At 36.9% G+C, this 21,461-nt stretch overlaps 1 protein-coding gene across 1 annotated transcript in view; it reads left to right on the top strand.

Moving 5' to 3' along the window:
- LOC136039966 (lysosomal alpha-glucosidase-like) overlaps nt 1-21,461 on the top strand; it is a gene marked incomplete at its 3' end in the record, with an annotated part of 92,772 nt that overhangs the window by 133 nt on the left and 71,178 nt on the right.

The following is a 21,461-nucleotide window of genomic DNA, read 5'->3' as shown; positions in this document are numbered from 1 at the left end:
GGGAAACCACTTAGGTAAAATTTTAGTTTAGTGACTTCTTGCTATCTGGGAAAGGGCTTAGTTAAGAAAATGAAGCCTTCGGGGATGGGTCTTCTCCCTCTAAAGGGCCCTGAAATTCGCTTACATCACATGTCTATACCTATTGAAATTTTGTTAAAATTCTAGTTAATTGACTTCTTGCTATCTTGGAAAGTATTTAGGTTAGGGAAATGAAGCTTTCAGGGATGAATCTACAGAGTAAAGTATGTCCTTGGAAGGTATTTTGAAGCAACTACCTCCACTCCTTCTCCCTCTAGAGGGCCCTGACCTGATGACCTTTAAAAATATGTGTGTCATAAAAGTGAAACCTTGCAATATAGATTTTCTGCTTAATTGAAGTATAACAAAATTGATTTCAGCTTCATACCTTTGTTCAATTCTATTTTATAAGGTTTTAAAGATATGCAAATACATTTCCTAAATTAAAAAAAAACAACAAAAAACATTGTTATGGCTCAGAATTCTACTCAAATAACAGGAATTGCATTTTCAGAACTAAAGGCAGAGAAAGAGCAACTGGTAACTGAAAATTAAGGTAAAATGTTGTTTTGTCAAAATTTCAATAGGTAGGCTATAGGCTAGACCTGTAATGTAGGCAAATTTCAGGGCTCTCTAGAGGGAGAAGGAGTAGAGATAGGTACTTTAAAATACCTTCCTGGGACATGCTTTAGCCTGTAGACCCATCCCTGAAAGCTTCATTTTCCTAACCTAAACACTTTGCAAGATAGCAAGAAGTTAATTAACTAGAATTTTACCAAAATTTTGACAAAACAACATTTTGCCTTAATTTTCAGTTACCAGTTCCTTTTTCTCTGCCTTTAGCTCTGAGAATGCAATTCCTGTTATTTGAGTAGAATTCTGGGTAAAATTCTAGTATAGTGACTTCTTGCTATCTCAGAAGGGGTTTAGGTTAGGAAAATGAAACTTTCACAGATGGGTCTACAGGCTAAAGTATATCCCAGCAAGGTATTTTAAAGTACCCACTTCCACTCCTTCTCCCTCTAGAGAGCCCTGAAATTTGCCTACATGACTGGTCTATACCCAACCCAAGAGATGCTTTAGCCTATAGATCCACCCCCGTAAGTTTCATTTTCCTAACCTAACCCCTTTCTGAGATAGCAAGAAGTCACTTCTAGCATTAGAAGAATCAGACCTAGAATTATACTGCCACTTAAAATGAGACTATAGGATAAATATAAGCAGAAAATGATAAGTATAAGCAGAAATAAATGTCTATCCCAAAATTTTTTCCAATAAACCTATATTCAATTTTCACACTACCAAGTTGCTGTTGTGAAGTATGATAATTGACCTTTTGGAATTGAAATTTGTGGAATTAAAAGTTTTATAGGCTAATCAGTCAATGATATATCCTTAAACAGTTTTTGCAACATGATTCTAGCAGAAGTAGGGTAAAGGTACCAATGATTTGGCAGTTTTCATAAAAACCACTACTTCAGAAGGCTTAATTTAAAGACTTGCTTTCAAAAGGGCTTAAGTATGTAGAAAAATATCTACAAATTTAACAGTTTATTAGAGTTAGTTTATCAGAGTTTTATCAGAAAAAGGTACAAAACTCAAATTTCCTTAAATTGGAGTTTTTCACCTACAAATTTGACAGAACAAAAATTTACCCATTTTCAACATAAGTCAGAACCCAATTTAACACATGTCAAAATACTTGTGGGTAGATCTTGGTGGATTTGACATGCCTATTCTTTTTACTTTATTTCTTTGTTTCTCTTCTTGACTTAACCCTCTTGCTAAGCAGGGTTGCCTGTGTAGAGGGAACTGGTTGAAAGTGATGTCAGACTTCTCCAAGTAGCCTTGTCCAGGGCTAAAGATAGGACCTCATTTGGGTTGATGTTGTGACTGAGCAGGAATTGGCTTATAATATCAGCCCATTTAGTGCATGGCCTCTCCTCAAGGGTGATTCCAGCCATTTTCCAAGGGATTGAAGTCTGAGATGGTCCTTTCAGGGGTAATTAGTGGGAGACAGAGTAGGTGGCCATACCACCTTAGAGAGCAGGCTTCTACTTGGGTAGAGACGATTGCCATCTTGAAGGTCTTCAGGATTTCAGTATTGCAGATCTTGTCATACCATTTGATGCCTTTGACTTAATGCAGGTGTCTAGTCTGAATAGTATCAACTTTTCTTAGCTGTGTCTGGGATATCAGCCATGTCTCAGATGAGTACAGCATGATGGTTGAGACTATGGAATTGTAAATTTAGGCTTTGGTATGGCAGCTAATTTGTGGTTTGTGGAAGACTGCTCTTAGGAGTTGTCTGAACACAGAGCTTGCCTTGGCTGATCTGGCTGAGATTTTGGCATGAAGTTTGCCACTTAAGGATATAATTGATCTGGGAAATGTGAACTGTCTTACCACATTGACAGCTTGGCTGTTAACCTCAACAGTTGAGAGTAGTGCTGATGCAATCTTTTCTATGGACATGATCTTCATTTTCTTCCAGTTGATTTGCAGGCCAACTCTAGAGGCTATGGAGGAGAGCATCTTGAGTGCAGACTTAAGTTTGTAGAGATTATCACTAAGGACAGCTAAATTGTCTGCAAAGTCAACATTGAACAGAGTCCTCCTGGCATAGCCGATGCCAAAAAGGTGGGCTTGGTGTATCTGCTGCTTTGGGGATAAGCCTAAGAGACAGTCTGTCAACAGTGTCAAAGGCTGAACAAAAGTCAATGAAAGTTATGTAGACTTTTTCTTAAATTCTGCAATCTTCTCAATGATCTTTCTAACTATGTGAGCCTGTTCAGTTGTCAATTTTCCTGGCATGAAGCTTGTTGGGGGCAGTGTAAATCATGTAGGAAACTCGTTGCATGTTTCAGCAGCAGCATTGTCGACAGCTTCCCAGGAACAGACAATAGGGTGATACCACAGTAGTTGCTGGAGTTGGTCTTGCTGCCCTTGAGCTTAAACACTGGCACAAGGATTCCTTTCTTCCAGTCTGAGGGTATAACTTCAGTGTGCCAGATTATGCTGAACACCATCTGCAGCCAGAGTATCATTGCATGGCTGCCTGTTGTGAGTAGCTCAGAAACAATGCCACAAATGCTGGCTGCTGTATTGTTCTTAATTTTTTTTTGGCTGATCTGATCTCCTCAGGAGAAAATTCATTGCTATTGGGGCAGCAGCAGCAGCAACAAGCCCTGGGTCAATGTAATGTGGATCTGAGTTGAGCAGTATATTGAAGTGTTTCTTCCATAGACCAAGACATTTGGACTGATTGTATATGGTTTCTCCATTTGCTGCTTTTAGGGTTGTGGATGCCATGGTGTGTTGCCCAGTCAGCTCATGCAAGATCTTGAATATTGAGTCTGTATCTTTCTTTTGGGCAGCTTTGCCTCCAATAAAGTGTTTCTTGTCCTAGTGAAGCATAGAGTTGTGCTGTTTGTTGAACCGTCTGTAGAGTGTCATATCTCCTCATAGTCTTGCTTGTCATCTCTGCTCAATCACTTCAAATGTCTGGTTGCTAATCCATTCTTTCTTTTTTTGCTGCTTCAAGCCCACAATTTCTGTAGCTGCAGTGAGAATATTAACCTTGAAAGTGTTCCATGCTGACTTACTTTCTGAACACTGCTGGAGGGCCTCAGAGTGGTTAGAGACCTCTACTATATACCACTCACAAACCAAGGGATCTTGCTTCAGTTGAGAGGTGTCTATCTTCTTGGAGGAAGAGGAGCTACTTTTGTTGGCCCTCAGTCAGAGTATAATCCTTGCAGAAACAAGACAATGGCTATTATTGCTAAGCTAGGCACCTCTGTATGAGGAGCACTTCTGGACAGACAAAAGCCAGCACTCTCATACAATGATGTAGTCAAGCTTCTTTTTTTGTCTTGCCATCATTTCTGTACCATGTGTGCTTTGCAATATCTCTTCTCACAAACCAAGTATTTGTGACTGATTGGGCATGGGTGTTGCAGCAATTGAGCAGCCACTCACCATTATTATTCAGAGTGTCAATTGTCACAGGTCCAACAGGTACATCATACAGGCTGGAGCTGTTAGCAACACCAGCATTGAAATCTCCTAAGACTATGAGGTAGTCATGTAGTAGGTTGGAGGAGAGCTCAGAGGACAGCACTGCATAGAAATTGTCCTTATCTTCATCCTTGGCCCTGTTTGTCAGTGCATAGCAGGTAAGAATAGTTATCTTCCAATGCTTGCTGTCAATTCTTTCTCTCAGTAGACATGATGAGATAGGTGTGAATGACAGTAGGGCTTCCCAGGCAAAGCTGTTGAGACCAAGGCCAACTCCCTCTCTTCTTTGGGTTCTACCACACCAAAGCAGTGTCCATCCTTCTCCAATATATTCTTCACTGCTTCCTGTAAGGTGTGTTTCTGTCATTTCTGTGATTGTTACTTTATATCTTTTTAGTTCTTTTGCTAAAAGAAGCTTAGAACCAGGCTGGTTCAGCATCAGGACATTCCAGGTGGCAACATTAATGTCACCTTGGTTGGTGATGTTCAAAGGGGTATGTCCTTGAATAGGCCTGGGTCCATTTGGGAAAGTAGATGGGGCACCTGAGGCTGTATTTCCAGTTCCATTTGTTGCATTGAATTTCAGGAGGAGGGCTACTAACCCAACCATCCCTAGGGTGTAATTAGTTCTCTGGTGGCTAGTTGGATACCCAGAGGCATTTGAAGTCAGCTTTTCATGTGCCAAGAATGCATGAGAGCAGACTTCAGACACAGTTAAATTGTTTTCAACATTTGGCCATTTCAAAGTTAATCCACTTTAAAATTTTTTAGTTTTGACTATTTTTTGACTGGAAACTCCAGAATTCTTTAAACATGCATGTCCTACTTAAGATTATTAGAAATTTGTGACACCTAGGAGTTTAACTTGTTTCATTAGCATTTTGGGTGTGATTGGAACTTCATGCTAATTAGGAGGGGTTCAGAGAGAATATTTTGCATTTTACATATTGGGATCTATTTGAAAGAAAACATGCATAAAATTTACTAAGAGAGGTGTACTTCAAATATATTCATTGATAAATGAATTAGGGTGTTGTGATCAATCAAGTCAAATGCTTAAAAATATGAACACAGCATGAGGCCAAATGGCCTCAGGTGATGGAAAAATCTAGTATCAACTCATTAAAGCTACAATTAAATAAAAAAATAATAATGTTTTTTTTCATGTGAAGTATTCTAAAAAATAATAATTGTCAAAATCTCTCATTTTTGAGAAAGTACCCCTAGATTCAACAACTATGTTTTTTTTCAGAGGACCCTTCAATTTCAATGCCAATTATTACTAATGTGTTTTACATGTTCAGTAAAGTTTTGGCAGAGTCACCTATATTTTGACAGGGCCTGTTATGGTCTTTCAAAAATTTTGACAATGTTACTACCAGGTATTCTCAAAAGAAATGAATCTCATAAGTTCCAGTTCCAAAAATTGTAGGGAGGTATATGGACTAACAACAAGTCCTTTCACCTCTTTGACTTCTTCTCTAGAAAAACTAGCTACTGGAAGTGCTATTCTCCTCCAGTCTGCAAGCAATGGATATATACGATTATGAACAATAATACACTGTTATTGATTGTGGGAAGTGCGAGTACCTGAGCTACCTGTCCCCAGCAGTTTAAGGCACTAGGCCGGCCGGCACCAATACGGCTCTTCCCACTCATTCCCACTCTCTCCTGCACAATTAAAAACTATGGATAAATTGCGCCCCTTTAAAAATAGACTTCTTCAAGCTTTAATCTTTATTAAACAATATTTCTCTTCTTTAAGATATCAATTGCTGCCTTAAATATCTTACAATCAATTTCCCATGGCAGGTTAGAATCCAGGATAGCTGTATAAGTATTTGGAATCTTAGCCAAGGAGCAGAAACGCTTAAGAGCAACAGTCTCCTCACTCTGAGCCTGGCAATCAAATAAAATATGCTGGATTGTTTCCTCTGCTGAAAAGCAGATTCGGCATAAAGGGGAATAATGTAGCTTCCAATTAAATAACAAGCTATTTAGAAGTAGGGCACCTGATTTCAGCCGGTAATATAGCACTGTATTTAATCTTGTATGAAATGGAGATAACATTAATTTACTGTGATTAACTTTGGATCTTTGCCTGATGATATCTTGTGAATTGAGGTCAGAGTAAGGACTAGGAAATAACATGGAAGCCTTTGCTGCTAGAGAATCAGCCATATCGTTATATTTTATGCCTTTATGACTAGGAACATGTTGAAAATAAACTTCATTTTCCTTGACCTTAAGGTTAAGAAGCTGTCTTCTAATATTATATAAATCTTTGTCATTAGCAATTCTATTAATATTTTGGATCAGTAGTAATGCTGATTTAGAGTCAGAGAGACAGAGTATATTTTCAGATTCCATGTTATAATTTATAAGTGCGTCCAAGGCCAGGCGGATGGCACATAATTCAGCAGACAAGATCCCAATGGGAGAGGAGAATAAATGTTCAAATTCAGGGATGGGATACATGCTCCTGCTCCAGCTCTTTCCCTATGGATAGATCCATCTGTATATATTTTTCTATAGTTGGGGTAAGCCTTTGAGATGTGTTCAGCCAAAATAGTCTGGATCTCATAATTAGGAATCAAATCTTTACTAATAGAGATAAGTTCTACTTGACAACTTGGAGGACTCATTTCCCATGGGGGGGACTCAGTAAAGGGATATGCATAAAGCGAATGTTGATTCCAGTTTGGGAACTCCAGTTGAAACTGATTCCATGATGAATGGGCATTGGGACAGGCCGACTTCTCAGCAAAGGTATGTGCATATACAGCTTGCTTGGTTCCATAAGCCTGGATTTGCGAGAAATATTTTATCCTTAGACTAGATGCTCTTTCACTTAGTGGCACCAATCCCAACAGTATTCTTAACTTTGACAGAGGAGTATGCTTATGCACACCCAAAGCTATTTGAATAGCAGAATTTTGTAAAGGTTCAAGGATTTTTAATGAGGATGGAGGACGAGCTGAAAACATTTGAAACCCCATATTCTATATTTGAACGAATATGTAAATTGTAAAAATCCAAAATAATTTTTGGGTGACATCCCCACTTACTTCCAGCAAGTCTTTTTAGAATACAAAGTCTCTGAATAATCAGAGATTTCAATGAATTAATATGTTCATGCCACTGCATTTTAGAATCCATTAATAAACCAAGTAACTTCACTGAATTGTAATATGGGATCTCCCTTGAGAAAATTGTCAGTGGATTAGGAGGATCTAGAGTACCATTGGTAAATATAATGGCTTTAGTTTTACTGATTGAGATTGGGAAGCCAAATGCTAAAGAGAATCTCTGGACTAAGCTTATATCCTGTTGAATAAGGCTTTGAAGAAGGCTAATATCCTTTCCCGACTTCCAAATGATCAAATCATCTGCATAAAGGCCAAATGATGCATGAGATACTTGAAATTCAGAAACATACAAGTTGAATAGAAGAGGACTCAATATTGCACCTTGAGGAAGTCCTCTCATAATGGGTTGCTCACCTCTAGACTGATTTACTTGAACGTAAAAATATCTATCAGTTAGAAAAGACTTTATAAAACTTATAAAAGGATACGGGAAGTCAAGATTTATTAGGATTTCCAATAATTTATTGTGAACCACATTTCCATAGGCATTCGACCAGTCAAACAGAACAGCCATTGTGACATGTCATATCTTAAGAGTTACAAACATCCATTTCTAGCCGGGTAATATTGTCTAAAGAGCTATGTCCTTTTCTGAAACCTGTTTGTTCACTAGGAAAGAGATTGTTGACTTCAGCAGACCACTCAATTCTTGATAAGACAAGCCTTTCCAGAACTTTACTAAAGGAAGGTAATACCGATATAGGATGGTAAGACTTAAGATCATTAGATGAATAAGAAGGTTTTAAAGCTGGGAATACCTGAGCAATCTTCCAAGCATCTGGGAAATTTTGACTTGACCAAATGAGATTATAAAGACTTAAGAGGGCTGTATGAACCACCCTTGGGGACTCAAGAATCCACTTCGTATAAATACCATCATAACCTGGGGAAGACGTGATGTTAAGAGAATTAAGTGCTACACAAAAATTCATCTTGGGAGAAAGGTTTCATCAGAGTACCCTTATAAGAACAGGTAAGAGGGAGATTACAAAAAGGAGGTCGGCTGGGATGAAAATCTGAGCAGTCATTTTTAAAAATATTGGTAAACAGATCTGCCTTTTTTTATCTGAGACAATTGGATATCCATCCTGAATGATATCATATCTACGGTCATCATTAGGCTGCTTTCCACTATTTAGTTGGCTAATGAAATTATGGACCTTTGAAATTGGGGTTCTAAAACTGATACTTTAGCTGAAATTCAGCCATGTACTCTGTTTAGCTCTCCTACAAATTAGTTTCACCTTAGCACATGACTGCTTATAAGAGATTGCTGTTGACTGAGATGGGTGCTTTTGAAACATTTTACGAGCCTTTCTTTTTGCCAGAACTGCAACCCTACACTCATCATTCCACCAATTTTTGGGTCTTTTGGAGCCATTGTAAAAATGCTCCCTAGTCATTGGAATTGCCAATTTAGCTGACTCCAGCAGGATTGATCTCAAATTAGACTCAATGGCATTAATATCAGAATTACGAGAAACAAAGGAAAAATCCACTTCATTTAATATCTCACGAAAAAGGGATCAATTACCTTTGGAGTTAATAAATGAAGGGACGTAGGGTTTGGGAGTGTAGCATAAATCTTGAAATGATGTAAGAATTGCACAATGATCAGATTGAAGAGACGACACCTTTACCATCTGAACTAAATCATAATATGAAGAAGGACCTAGAAGCAAATCTATAGTTGAGAACGAGTTAGAAGAAATATTATACCTGGTCTGAAAGTCAAATGGAGTGAAAATCAAGGTGTCTGGAAAATTGGACAATATGTACTCTATTCCTCTTCCTGCTTTGTTGCTACCAGCTGATTGTTCCCAGAGAGGACTATGTGCATTAAAATCACCCAAAATAAAGGTATTATTACCTGATAATTCTGTTTCCAAGATACTTTGGATGTGCTTACTCCCACATGGATTACAAAAGGATTTTATGGCAAGATGGTTACGATTGGCTAAGGTAATTATTATACCTACAACATCTATTTCATCCCTGTAAATAGTTAAGGGTTGAGGGGAGTGTTGGATTGAAACATGAACAAAGATTGCCACACCCCCTCCCTTTCTGTTAGTTGATCTATCTTTCCTGTAGCACTTGTACCCAGGCATTTTGATTTTCTTGTACTGATGAAGATTAGTCTCTTGTAGACAAATAATTCCAATTCTATTATCATTTGCACATTGGATAAGATCAGCAAGTTTAAGAATTTAAAGAGATGCAATTCCATTGTAGGATCTGCAGCTTAGTTAATATAGGAAGGGTTGAATAGGTGACATGCCTGATACTTTGAGAGAATGGATGATAATTCTGTTCCTATTTCATTGAAAATAGAATTGGAAAAGTAGTGTTCTGCAATTTCTTTTGTTATACTAGCTTTTTTTATCTTTAGCCATATTTGATTGTAAGATTAGGTCCACTGATGCAACATATTTAATTAAATTAGTAATATGATGTCCAACTCTATCTTTCATAGTGATGGCTTGAGTAGAAATATTAGGAAAAGCTGCCACTCTTTCAGACCAAGATTTAGGATTAGTTTTAGGATTGTTGAGGGATGGACTAGCTTCAGCCACCTTGGGATGCTCCTTAGCCAACAGAGGTTAAGAAGTCTCAGTAGGAGGTATGAGTGCCTGATTTTGGTTGTTCTTGTGGACCTGTAGCCAGGGTTTTTGAGGAAGGGCTAAATTCAGTTCCTTGGCCTCATTAACTCTTGGACCTGATGGTACTTCTGAGAGCTTGGCCAGTTCCATTGCAGCTATCGGGAAAGGGGCATTTTCTTGAAGAGCAATCTTTAAAACTTTAGCTCGTTGAACATATTTAGGACATGAATTGTGATCTGTTGATTGATGTCTACCATCACAGTTTGTACATTTAGGCACTTCAGTGCATCTACTTTCTGTAGACAAGGAGTGATTACCAAGGCAATTAGGGCACCCTGGTTCAGAAGAAGAACAATACTTAGATGAGTGACCAAGCTTAAAACATTTTGAGCATTGAAGAGGTTTTTCTTGGTATATTTTATGAGCTTTTTGCTGACCAAAAAGGAAAACCGAGTCAAATTGGGAACTAGCAGGTAAGATAAAGAGGACACTCTTGCTACTTCTTGTTCCCTTAGAATCTTGATGCATTGATGCTGATATCAACTTTTTTTTGCCAAAAAATGACCAAGTAATGACAGTTTGAATATTATATAGCTGAAAATAATGCTGAGAGCTCATTTTGTGTTGAAAGCAGGAAACTGGTTGAATTGAACATTCTTTTCTTATCTGGGTGTATAGGATACAGTGTCCACATTCCGGATTGTCAAAATATAACAAAGTCTTCAAGAGATGGTGTTCCACGTCTCAACTAAGCAGAGTTATCCTTTTTTGAAGAGACATTTTGACAGTGGTTCCAAAATTACACTGTCAAGTCATTGGTGCCTTTACCCTAGCTAAACTGAAATTTCACCCGTGGGCAATCAAACTTGGAAAAATGTAAATTTTCTGATTGACTGGCTATGGTAACAAGATGTCCTTGCTAAGAAATCAGAATTTCATAATGAATCTTGATATAATATTCCTTTGCATCATAAATGAACTTTATCTCACTGTCATATTATATCAATATATATATATATATTGAATTATAAATGTGCACTGATTTCTCAGTAAGTCACTTTTTCCATACTGATTTAGTAGTATGTTGAAAGAATTGAAAAAATTTCTGTATTTATAATTTAGGGTTATGAATGAATGTGTTTTGTTTTCCACTTTAAAGATACAAAATCACAAGTGGAGTAATAGAAAAGAATATGAGACAAATACTACAGATAAACACTAATAAAGAAAAAAACACTAATAAAGAAAAAAAATACTAATAAGAAAAATCACTAATAAAGGGAAAAAACCACTTATAATGAAAAATGTCTGAGGCTCTTTCCTTAACCAAACTTAAAAAAAAGGAGTAATAAACCAAAACAAACAAAGGAAACAAGTAGAAAATGAAACCAAGCATACTTTTAATAAATACAAAATATCATTTCATGAGACAAACTGCAAAGGGGGTGTGGTGGTAAAGTTGGGGCCAATTTTCCCAAATCAAGTGTAAATGAAAAATGAGGGGGAGGGTACATAGTCAGAGTAACAAGTATTATCTTGAAAAGAAGCATAAGATAACAAATTTAATGGTTCCATTTTTGTTTTATGTTTTTTTTTTATTGATCTTATGGCTATAAAGGGAATGGGGATGAATTGTCACTAATGTAACTTTAACCATAAACAGAGCATAAGATCAGTAATATGAAAATCCTGTTGTTTTGTTCTAGCACTTCTCCTTTGGAGAAAGCTACTATTCTGTAAATTTACCAATATATTCTGCAGCATTCTACTTTGGCAGCTCTAAAGAAGGAAACAATATAATGATTATAAAAGGGCTAATTCTTAGACTATTCCATTTTTGCATTGGGAGAAGTGAGTGTAGGCCTACTACTCAATGCTGTTTTGATTCTCTCTTAATATAATAATGGTTTTGCTTGCAAATTGAATTTAAAGACCTTAGATGGACCTAAAGTGATATGTAATTCATATCCCTTCTTGACAAGAGCAGTGCCAATAGAAATGATTGGCTACCAATACCTTCCTTATTTTAAGGTCCTTTTCAGTACAATAGTTATTGCCCTGGCAATGTTGCATATATAGTTCCAAAAAATATACGTCTTCAATGTTTATCATCTTGTGTTGTATCATGTATATCAAACAGTTCGTGGTAACGAACTGTAGTAAGGAGCGATACTCTAAAAAACGGAATTTTGATACCAATAGCTACATCAAAAGAATCGCATTTTAATGCTGATTTTAAATATATAAGTTTCATCAAGTTTAGTCTTACCCATCAAAAGTTACGAGCCTGAGAAAATTTGCTCTATTTTAGAAAATAGGGGGGAACACCCCCTAAAAGTCATAGAATCTTAACGAAAATCACACCATCAGATTCAGCGTATCAGAGAACCCTACCATAGAAGTTTCAAGCTCCTATCTACAAAAATGTCGAATATTGTATTTTTTGCCAGAAGGCAGATCACGGATGCGTGTTTATTTGTTTGTTTGTTTGTTTTTTTCCCAGGGGTGATCGTATTGACCCAGTTGTCCTAGAATGCTGCGAGAGGGCTCATTCTAACGGAAATGAAAAGTTCTAGTGCCCTTTTTAAGTGACTAAAAAAATTGGAGGGCACCTAGACTCCCTCTCACGCTAATTATTTTCCCAAAGTCAACGGATCAAAATTCTGAGATAGCCATTTTATTCAACGTAGTCGATAAACCTTATAACTATGTCTTTGGGGACGACTTACTCCCCCACAGTCCCCGTGGGAGGGGCTACAAGTTACCAACTTTGACCAGTGCTTACATATAGCAATGGTTATTGGGAAGTGTACAGGCGTTTTCAGGAGGATTTTTTGGTTGTGGGAGGGGTTGAGAAGAGGGGGATATGCTGGGGGAACTTTCCATCGAGGAATTTGTCATGGGAGAAGAAAATTTCCATGAAGGGCGCGCAGGATTTACTAGCATTACTTAAAAAAAGCAATGAAAAAATAAATATGAAAAAGTTTTTTCAGCCTTAAGTAAGGAGCAGCATTAAAACTTAAAACGAACAGAAATTATTAGCCATATGAGGGGCTCACCTCCTCCTAATACCTCGCTCTTTACGCTAAAGTATTTTTTAGTAATTTCAACTATTTACTCTACGGCTTTTGTGATTCAGGGGTCGTTCTTAATGAATTTGGACAAAATTTAAGCTTTAGTGTAAAGAACGAGGTACTGACGAGGGGGCGAACTCCCTCATATATATAATAAAAACATGAGAATACAAAAGTTCTTTACGTAAGCTAATTTATAAGTTACTTATACCTTTTACTAATAAAAAGATTCGTAAAAAATTAAAAGTTATAGTTGCCCTTTTAATTAACCGAAAATCTGAGGGCAACTAGGCTTCCTCCCCCGCTCTTTTTTTCTCAAAATCATTCGATCAAAATTATTAGAAAGCCATTTAGCCAAAAAAAAAAAAATATTCAAATTTCGTTTTAATTATTCCTCTGCAGAGAACCAAAATCAAAACATGCATTGATTCAAAAACTTTCAGAAATTAAATAAAAAAAAGAAGTTTTTTTAACTGAAAGTAAGGAGCGACATTAAAACTTAAAACGAACAGAAATTACTTCGTATACGAAAGAGGCTGCTTCCTCATCAACGCCCCGCTCTTTACGCTAAAGTTTTTTCCTGCTTTAAAAAGAAGAGTTGAGAGAAAGAATCAAACTTTAGCGTAAAGAGCGGGGCGTTGATGAGGAAGCAGCCCCTTTCGTATACGAAGTAATTTCTGTTCGTTTTAAGTTTTAATGTCGCTCCTTACTTTCAGTTAAAAAAACTTTTTTTTTGTTTAATTTTATTAAAACAGGTTTGCTCAATTGGTTACACAGGATGTGTGAAAATTGCTATCTAAGTGCTCTCAGAAAAATTGCTGGAATTAGATTTCAGTTTAGGGCCCATTTAAACAATTTAAATTGAATTTGCAAGTAAAGCAATTATTATATTTGGAAAGAGTACAAAAATGCAATAAAGTGGTTTAAGAGTTCATTTTGTATCCTCATAAGTAATTGTATCCTCAATTGAGAATCTACCAATAAAGATTGTACCATACATTAGATTCTATATTTTAGTCTTTCCAAATGTCCTATTCGTATTTCTGACGTGTACCCTACCACCCTGACGGTCCCATATATAGTCCTAGTAGTAGTTTATTTAGGGAGCCTTCCCCTCCCCGAAATTCCCAAAGAATTTTTTCAAGAGTTTAATTTCTTTTTCTCAAGAGTCCCCTTAAAAATAGCGACGAAGACCACACTGCCTTTCCATAACAAACAAATACAAAGTAGAAACAATAGGGAAAATTTTTTCAAGACAGTGGAAATCAGTTCTGTGAATATTTCGGCCCTATGTCCAAGGGCCATCTTCAGCACAATACAAGAACAAGAGGGAAAATATGTATATATAAATAAACTTACATTAAATGTGAGAATTAAAACTAAATAATGTTATTTAAAAACTTTTTTAAAAACAGCCCTAGCATCATTACTTCAACAAAGTTCAACCTGGACTTTTAAATACCTTTTAAATACCTGACCTTTGACCTTTGATGACCTTTAAAAATATGTGTATTATAAAAGTGAAACCTTGCAAAATAGATCTTCTGCTTAATTAAAGTACAATAAAATTGTTTTCAGCTTCATAACTTTGCTCAATCCCATTTTACAAGCTTATAAAGATATGCAAATACATTTCCTAAATTTGAAGAAAAAAAAACATTGATATGCCTCAAAATTCTACTCAAATAACAGGAATTGCATTTTCAGAACTAAGGGCAGAGAAAAAAAACAACTAGTAACTGAAAATTAAGGTAAAATGTTGTTTTGTCAAAATTTCAATAGGTATAGACCTGTCATGTAGGCAAATTTCAGGGCCCTCTAGAGGGAGAAGGAGTGGAGGTGGGTACTTTAAAATACCTTCCCAGGACTTACTTTAGCCTGTAGACCCATCTGTGAAAGTTTCATTTTCCTAACCTAAACCCTTTCCGAGATAGCAAGAAGTCAATTAACTAGAATTTTACCAAAGTAAGTTTGACTCTACATTCAACTTCGGTGTTTTTGCAGAAAGAAAAACTAGACATACTCACCTACTCACCTACTCACCATACTCACCTTCTGTAAACAGTGTATCTATGCAAGTCTGCATTAAAACAACTAGTATAACTGGATTTTCTTTCTGTTGATTGAAACAAAATTTCCATACAGCTGAAATGTTGAGAAAGCTCAGACAGCTGAAACTATTTTGGTCGAAAGTTGTCAGAGGCTAAGACCACCCCTCCCCTCTTCGTGCACCTTTTTCCCAAAATGTAGCTGAATAAAGAATTTTAAATGACCATTTTTTTTTAAATAGTCCAAAATTTAAGTAACTATAACTCATGGACTCAAGGAAAAGGGACACGGGCTGTATCTTACGCAAATTGCTCCTTGTTTACATAGAAGATTTTTGTGGATGGGGTGGTCGTATCAATTTTGGAGGGGGCTCATTCGATTGAAAATTGAAACTTCTAGTTCTTTTTTTAAGAGTAAAAAGTGATCAAAGGGCAACCTGTCCCCCACCCCTTTTTCCAAAGGCATCCAGTTAAATTGTGTCAGCCATTTGTTCGAAATAGTCCAAAGGCCAAATAACTACCCCTCCGAGGGTGAACCATGGTGAATTTCCAGCATTTTTATGGGGGGGGGCGGAAGAGGGGTCCGTATCCGAATAGTGAAGGGCATGGGATTTGTAATAATTTTTCTCCACGTTATTGGGGGGAAGCTGTCCCGCCCCCTTTCCCCCTTCGAACGACGCCCTGTGTTGACCCCCCCCCCTTTCATCTCCAGGGGAGAGGACTGTGAGCTATTCAAGTTGCTTATTTTTTACTTTCATGTTCTGTTTACTTTGATGCTTAGATTTACTGATTTATGGGGTAAGGGTTGTAAGTTATGCAAGTTGCTTGTTGTTGCTTTCATATTTTCTTTACTTTGATGCCTTCATTACTTTGATGCTTTGTTACTAGCTTTGATGCTTTGCTGAAACTTAGAAAAATTGGAAGAAAAAAAATTTACATTGAAAAAAATTGGAAAAAAATTGACATTGAATTAAGGAACTTCGAAAAACTTGAAACTTTGGCAATCAAAAACGAATACAATGATTAAAAAAAAACTTTTCGAATAAGAAGTTTTTCAAAGAAAAGTAAAGGCTAATCAAGCTAAAAAGGAACAACAAACTTTCACTATTAAAGAATAAATAAAACCCAAAACGAATAAGAATCATAGTAGACAGACATACAATAGGTGCCAATATAAATGAATAAATATATTCTATACTTACTTAACTTATTCTAACTTAAATTGAATATGCAGGTTAAGCTTAACACAAGTTAAAATCACTACATACAAGAGTTTGGCTAGTGACCACTTCCTTAACCGTAAAAGTGTAAGGCCTTCTGTTTGATTGGCGCTTTACTAAAAATGAATTACTATTACAAATATTTTATTTTGTGCTTGTTACAACATTGAAAATAAAATGAAACTTACTATGAAATAAAATCTTGAATTAACGAGGTTTCAGCAATCAGTATCAAATTCGATATTCAGTTTAAAGTTATTAGTTCTTTCCAAGACTGTTCAAGACACATTTAGTCTTTATGACACAGTTATAGACTGTTCAAAACACACATATAATTAGAAAATTTTTATTGAATAATTCACCTATAGGCTGTTCTAAATATAGGCAGAATGTATGACGAAAGATATCCTATAGTGCTTAATTTTACATCTTTATTTGATTTTATTTTTCGTGGCTTTGTAAAACTCTTTAGTCAGATCCCCTTGACTTATTGCTGAGTCCTTTGGCCAAGGGGACAAGTGTACAAAAATTATTCAAAGGATTGATCCCTCCTCTGACAAAGGGTATCCCAAAAAAGGACTGAACTTCTTTGATTGGCCTGAAAGTTATGAAATTTTAAGCTAAGCGGCCCCTTATGCCGAAGGCAAATAAACAAAAACATTTTTGTCTCTCAAAATGCACAAAGGACCAGAAAAGTGCCAAAAAACGTCTTTTCCACCGACTTCAAATAGAAAGGGCTATCTTAGAAACTTGGCAGAAGACTACTTTGATTACAAATGGAAAGTTCTATTGCACTTTTCAAAGCCCAAAAGCTTCTGGGGAGCAATCAGCATCCCCTTGGTTGCTTTTCTGCTATCCAGCTCTCCTTTAACCCTTACGATATCGAACCAAAATTTTAAGATATCTATTTTTTCTTAAAGGCTTTGAAATATTTTATAATTTATAATCCTTATCTTACCTCATAATCAACCCCCAGAAACACGAAAAAAGAATTAAGATAAACTAAAAATGTTAAAATAAATACTATAGGATACCAGGGTTCGGCAAACTTCTTTGGTTCTGGTTTCATGGTTCTTTGGTCAGTTCAGAATCAGCCGCCATTTGAATATCAAAGAGACATCCCTTAGACTTCTCCCAAGTTTTTAAGGTAACCCTTTCTATTTGAAGTTGGTGGAAAATTTTTTTTTGTACTTTTCTGGTGTTTTTTAAAGTCTTTTTTAAAGACAAATATTCGTGCTTTTGGTTACTATGGGCCGTGGTTCGCTCTTTACTAGGTTTCAGCTATCACTGCAGTCATGATACGGCTTTGATTAGGGAATTCGTCTTAAAGAAATATAAAAGAACAGAGTAATAGTACTCCTTTGTTCTTGTTATTCTGTTCTCTTGGGATCCAAAGGGTTGATGTCAATCTTTCATGGGAAAAGCTTTGCAGAGGAAAGTCGCACACACAAGATTTCGAAAACTCTTCCTGTGCCTTTTTTCTTCAGTAAATCATGCTCGTTTGATCGAATTGTATGGCTTAACTTCGCATCTGCTTTGAAAAGGATTAGTTTCAAATATTCACTTCAAATGGTTTCTTTTGTTTTTATTTTGTCTGTTGGTTTTTTTCTGTTGTCTGTTTTATTGATTTAAAGAAGAAAATAGTTGCTAAATAACATTCGAACCCAGCTATTATAATTGATTGAAGAAAAAAAACACAAAGAAATTCCTAAGTTTTTGGGGTGGGTAGAGGTGGGGGGGGGTAAAATAATGAAAATTACTGTATAACTTTGTTAGTGAAGAAGATGTGAAGGCTGAACGAACTGAGTTTCTGTCGTCAGGGCGTATCTAGGGCCCCTATTTAGGTTAACCAAAACCCTTAAATCATGAAGTGAGATATTTTCTATTGCTTATGTACCCATCTTGCTTTGAGGGGGGTCAAAACTGGGTCTCATCTTAGGAATCGCCTTTTTGAAAATCCCTCAACTCTTGTTTAGGCGGCTTTGAGGAATCATGGTTAACCCAAACCATTAATTCATGAGGTGAGATGTTTCCTATTGCTTATGTACCTGTCTCGCTTTATTTGAGGGGGGTTAAAACTATGTCTCACCTTAGGAATTGGCTTTTTGAAAATTTCCAGCTCTTGTTTTGGCGGCTTTGAGGAATCATGGTTGCAGCAGTAGCTGCAACCTAGTAACAAGAGCTAAGAACTCATATGGTACTTGTGACGAGGTCGGAAGAGCCAAGAGCTCATATGGCATGAGCTCTAGCAAAATTATAAGAATCAATAGATTGATTTAAAAGGAAAATCAGAGGCTTAATGCCGATCGGGATTTAAAATAAGAGTTCTGAGACACGAGGTCCTTCAAATATCAAAATTATTTAACATCCGATCACCCACTCGTAAGTTAAAAATACTTCATTTTTTCTAATTTTTCCTCTCCCTTCAGCCCCCCAGATTGTCGAATCGGGGAAAACGACTTTATCAAGTTAATTTATGCAGGTCCCTGACACGCCTACCAATTTTCACCGTCCTAGCACGTCCAGAAGCACCAAACTCGCCAAAGCACTGGACTCCCCCTAACTCTCCCAAAGAGAGCGGATCCAGTCCGGTTATGTCAATTACGTATCTACGACATTTGCTTATTCTACTCACCAAGTTTTATCCCAATCTCTCCACTCTAAGCGTTTTCCGAGATTTCGGGTTTTCCGCTCCAACTCCCCCCAATGTCACCAGATGTGATCAGGATTTAACATAAGAGCTCTGAGACATGAGTTCCTTCTAAATATCAAATTTAATTAAGATCCGATCACCCATTCTTATGTTAAAAATACCTCAATTTTTCTAATTTTTCCGAATTACCCCTGCCCAACTCCCCGAAAGAGAGTGGATCAGTTTCAATTGTGTAAATCACGTATCTAGAATTTGTGCTTATTCTTACCATCAAGTTTCATCCCGATCTCTCCACTCTAAACGTTTTCCAAGATTTCCGGTTTCCAAGATTTCCGTTTCCCCCCTCCAACCCCCTATGCCCCCGGATCCGATTTGAATTGAAAATGAAGCATCTGAGACATAAAATCTTTCTATATATCAAGTTTCATTAAGATCCGATCACCCATTCGTAAGATAAAGATACCTCAATTTTCACGTTTTCCAAGATTTCTGGCTTCCCCCTCCAACTCCCCTAATGCCATCGGATCGGGTTGGGATTTAAAATAAGAGCTCTGGAAGCACAAGATCTTTCTAAATATCAAATTTCATTAAGATCTGATCGCCCGTTTGTAAGTTACAAATATTTCATTTTTCCAATTTTTTCGAATTACCCCCCCCTTCCAACTCCCCCAAAGAGAGCAGATCCGGTACGGTTATGTCAGTCACGTATCTTGGATTTGTGCTTATTCTTCCCACCAAGTTTCATCCTGATCCCTCCACTCTAAGCCTTTTCCAAGATTTCCAGTCCCCCCAACTCCCCCCAATGACACTGGATCCGGCCGGGATTTAAATAAAAGATCTGAGTTACGAGGTCCTTCTAAATATGCAATTTCATTAAAATCCGATCACTCCTTCGTAAGTTAAAAATACCTCATTTTTTCCAATATTTCCGAATTAACCGTCCCCCTACTCCCCCCTCCATATGGTCGAATCGAGGAAATGATTACTTCTAATATAATCTATTCTGGTTCCTGATACACCTGCCAAATTTCACCGTCCTAGCTTATCTGGAAGTGCCTAAACTAGCAAAACTGGGACTGACACACCGACAGAATTTGCAATCGCTTTATGTCACTTGATAAATACCAAGTGCCATTAAAAGCGGACCACAGTCCATAGTTATCAAAACTTAAAAACGTGTAAAAACCGCCTACTGATGAAAAATCTCCATTTGATGCTGATTAAAAAAAAGTAGCTATTTTTTTGGTTCATTTGAAAAGTAAAAATTCATTGCGAAAAGAAATTTACGATAATTTCGTAAAAAGGCGCTAAAAACGCACTTTTGCTTCTACTACTGAAGTGGAAAAGTTCAGATGTATAAAATGGTGCCATTGTAATTATTATAGTCTGAAACCCTTACAGAACCTCTCCCGTTTACTCCGCCTCCCAACCCTTAGTAAGTTCCATAAATTGTCTGCTCACCAGCAGGCTACTGTGGTAAATGTTTAGTTTCGTTCGTTTCGAGCGCCCCGCTCTTTACGCTAAAGTTTGACTCTCTCAACTCTACTTTTTAAAACAGTAAAAACATTTAGCGTAAAGAGCGGGGCGTTGATGAGGCAGCAGCCCCTTTCATATACGAAGTAACTTCTGTTCGTTTTAAGTTTTAATGTCGCTCCTTACTTTCCGTTAAAAAAAACTTGTTTTTTTTATTTAATTTCTGAACGTTTTTGAATCAATGCAAGTTTTGATTTTGGCTCTCCGCAGAGGAATAATTAAAACGAAATTTGCATATTTATTATTTTGGCTAAATGTCTTTCTCATAGTTTTGATCGGTTTTGAGAAAAAAAGGAGCGGGGGGGGGGGAAGCCTAGTTGCCCTCCGATTTTTTGGTTACTTAAAAAGGCAACTAGAACTTTTTATTTTTTACGAATGTTTTTATTAGTAAAAGATATACGTAACTTATAAATTGGCTTACGTAACGAACTTTTGTATTCTCATGTTTTTATTACATATATGAGGGGGTTCTCCCCCTCGTCAGTACCTCGCTCTTTACACTAAAGCTTAAATTTTGTCCAAATTCAGTAAGAATGACCCCTGAATCACAAAAGCCGTTGTTGAAATTACTAAAATACTTTAGCGTAAAGAGCGAGGTATTAGGAGGAGGTGAGCCCCTCATATGCGTAATAATTTCTGTTCGTTTTAAGTTTTAATGCTGCTCCTTACTTCCAGTTGAAAAAAAAACTTTTTCATATTTATTTTTTCATTGCTTTTTTAAATAATGCTAGAAAATCCTGCGCTCCTTTCATTGAAATTTTCTTCCCCCATGACAAATTCCTTGATGGAAAGTTCCCCCAACATATCCCCCTCTTCTCAACCCCTCCCCCAGCCAAAAAATCCCCCTGAAAACGTCTGTACACTTCCCAATACCCATTACTATATGTAAGCACTGGTCAAAGTTTGTAACTTGTAGCCCCTCCCACGGGGACTGTGGGGGAGTAAGTTGTCCCCAAAGACATAGTTATAAGGTTTTTCGATTACGCTGAACAAAATGGCTATCTCAGAATTTTGATCCGTTGAATTTGGGAAAATAATTAGCGTGGGAGGGGGTCTAGGTGCCCTCCAATTTTTTTGGTCACTTAAAAAGGGCACTAGAACTTTTCATTTCCTTTAGAATGAGCCCTCTCGCAACATTTTAGG

This window comes from Artemia franciscana, chromosome 20, assembly GCF_032884065.1.
Source record: "Artemia franciscana chromosome 20, ASM3288406v1, whole genome shotgun sequence".
NCBI classification, from domain to species: Eukaryota; Metazoa; Arthropoda; class Branchiopoda; order Anostraca; family Artemiidae; genus Artemia; species Artemia franciscana.
This window is presented reverse-complemented; position numbering and strand designations above follow the sequence as displayed.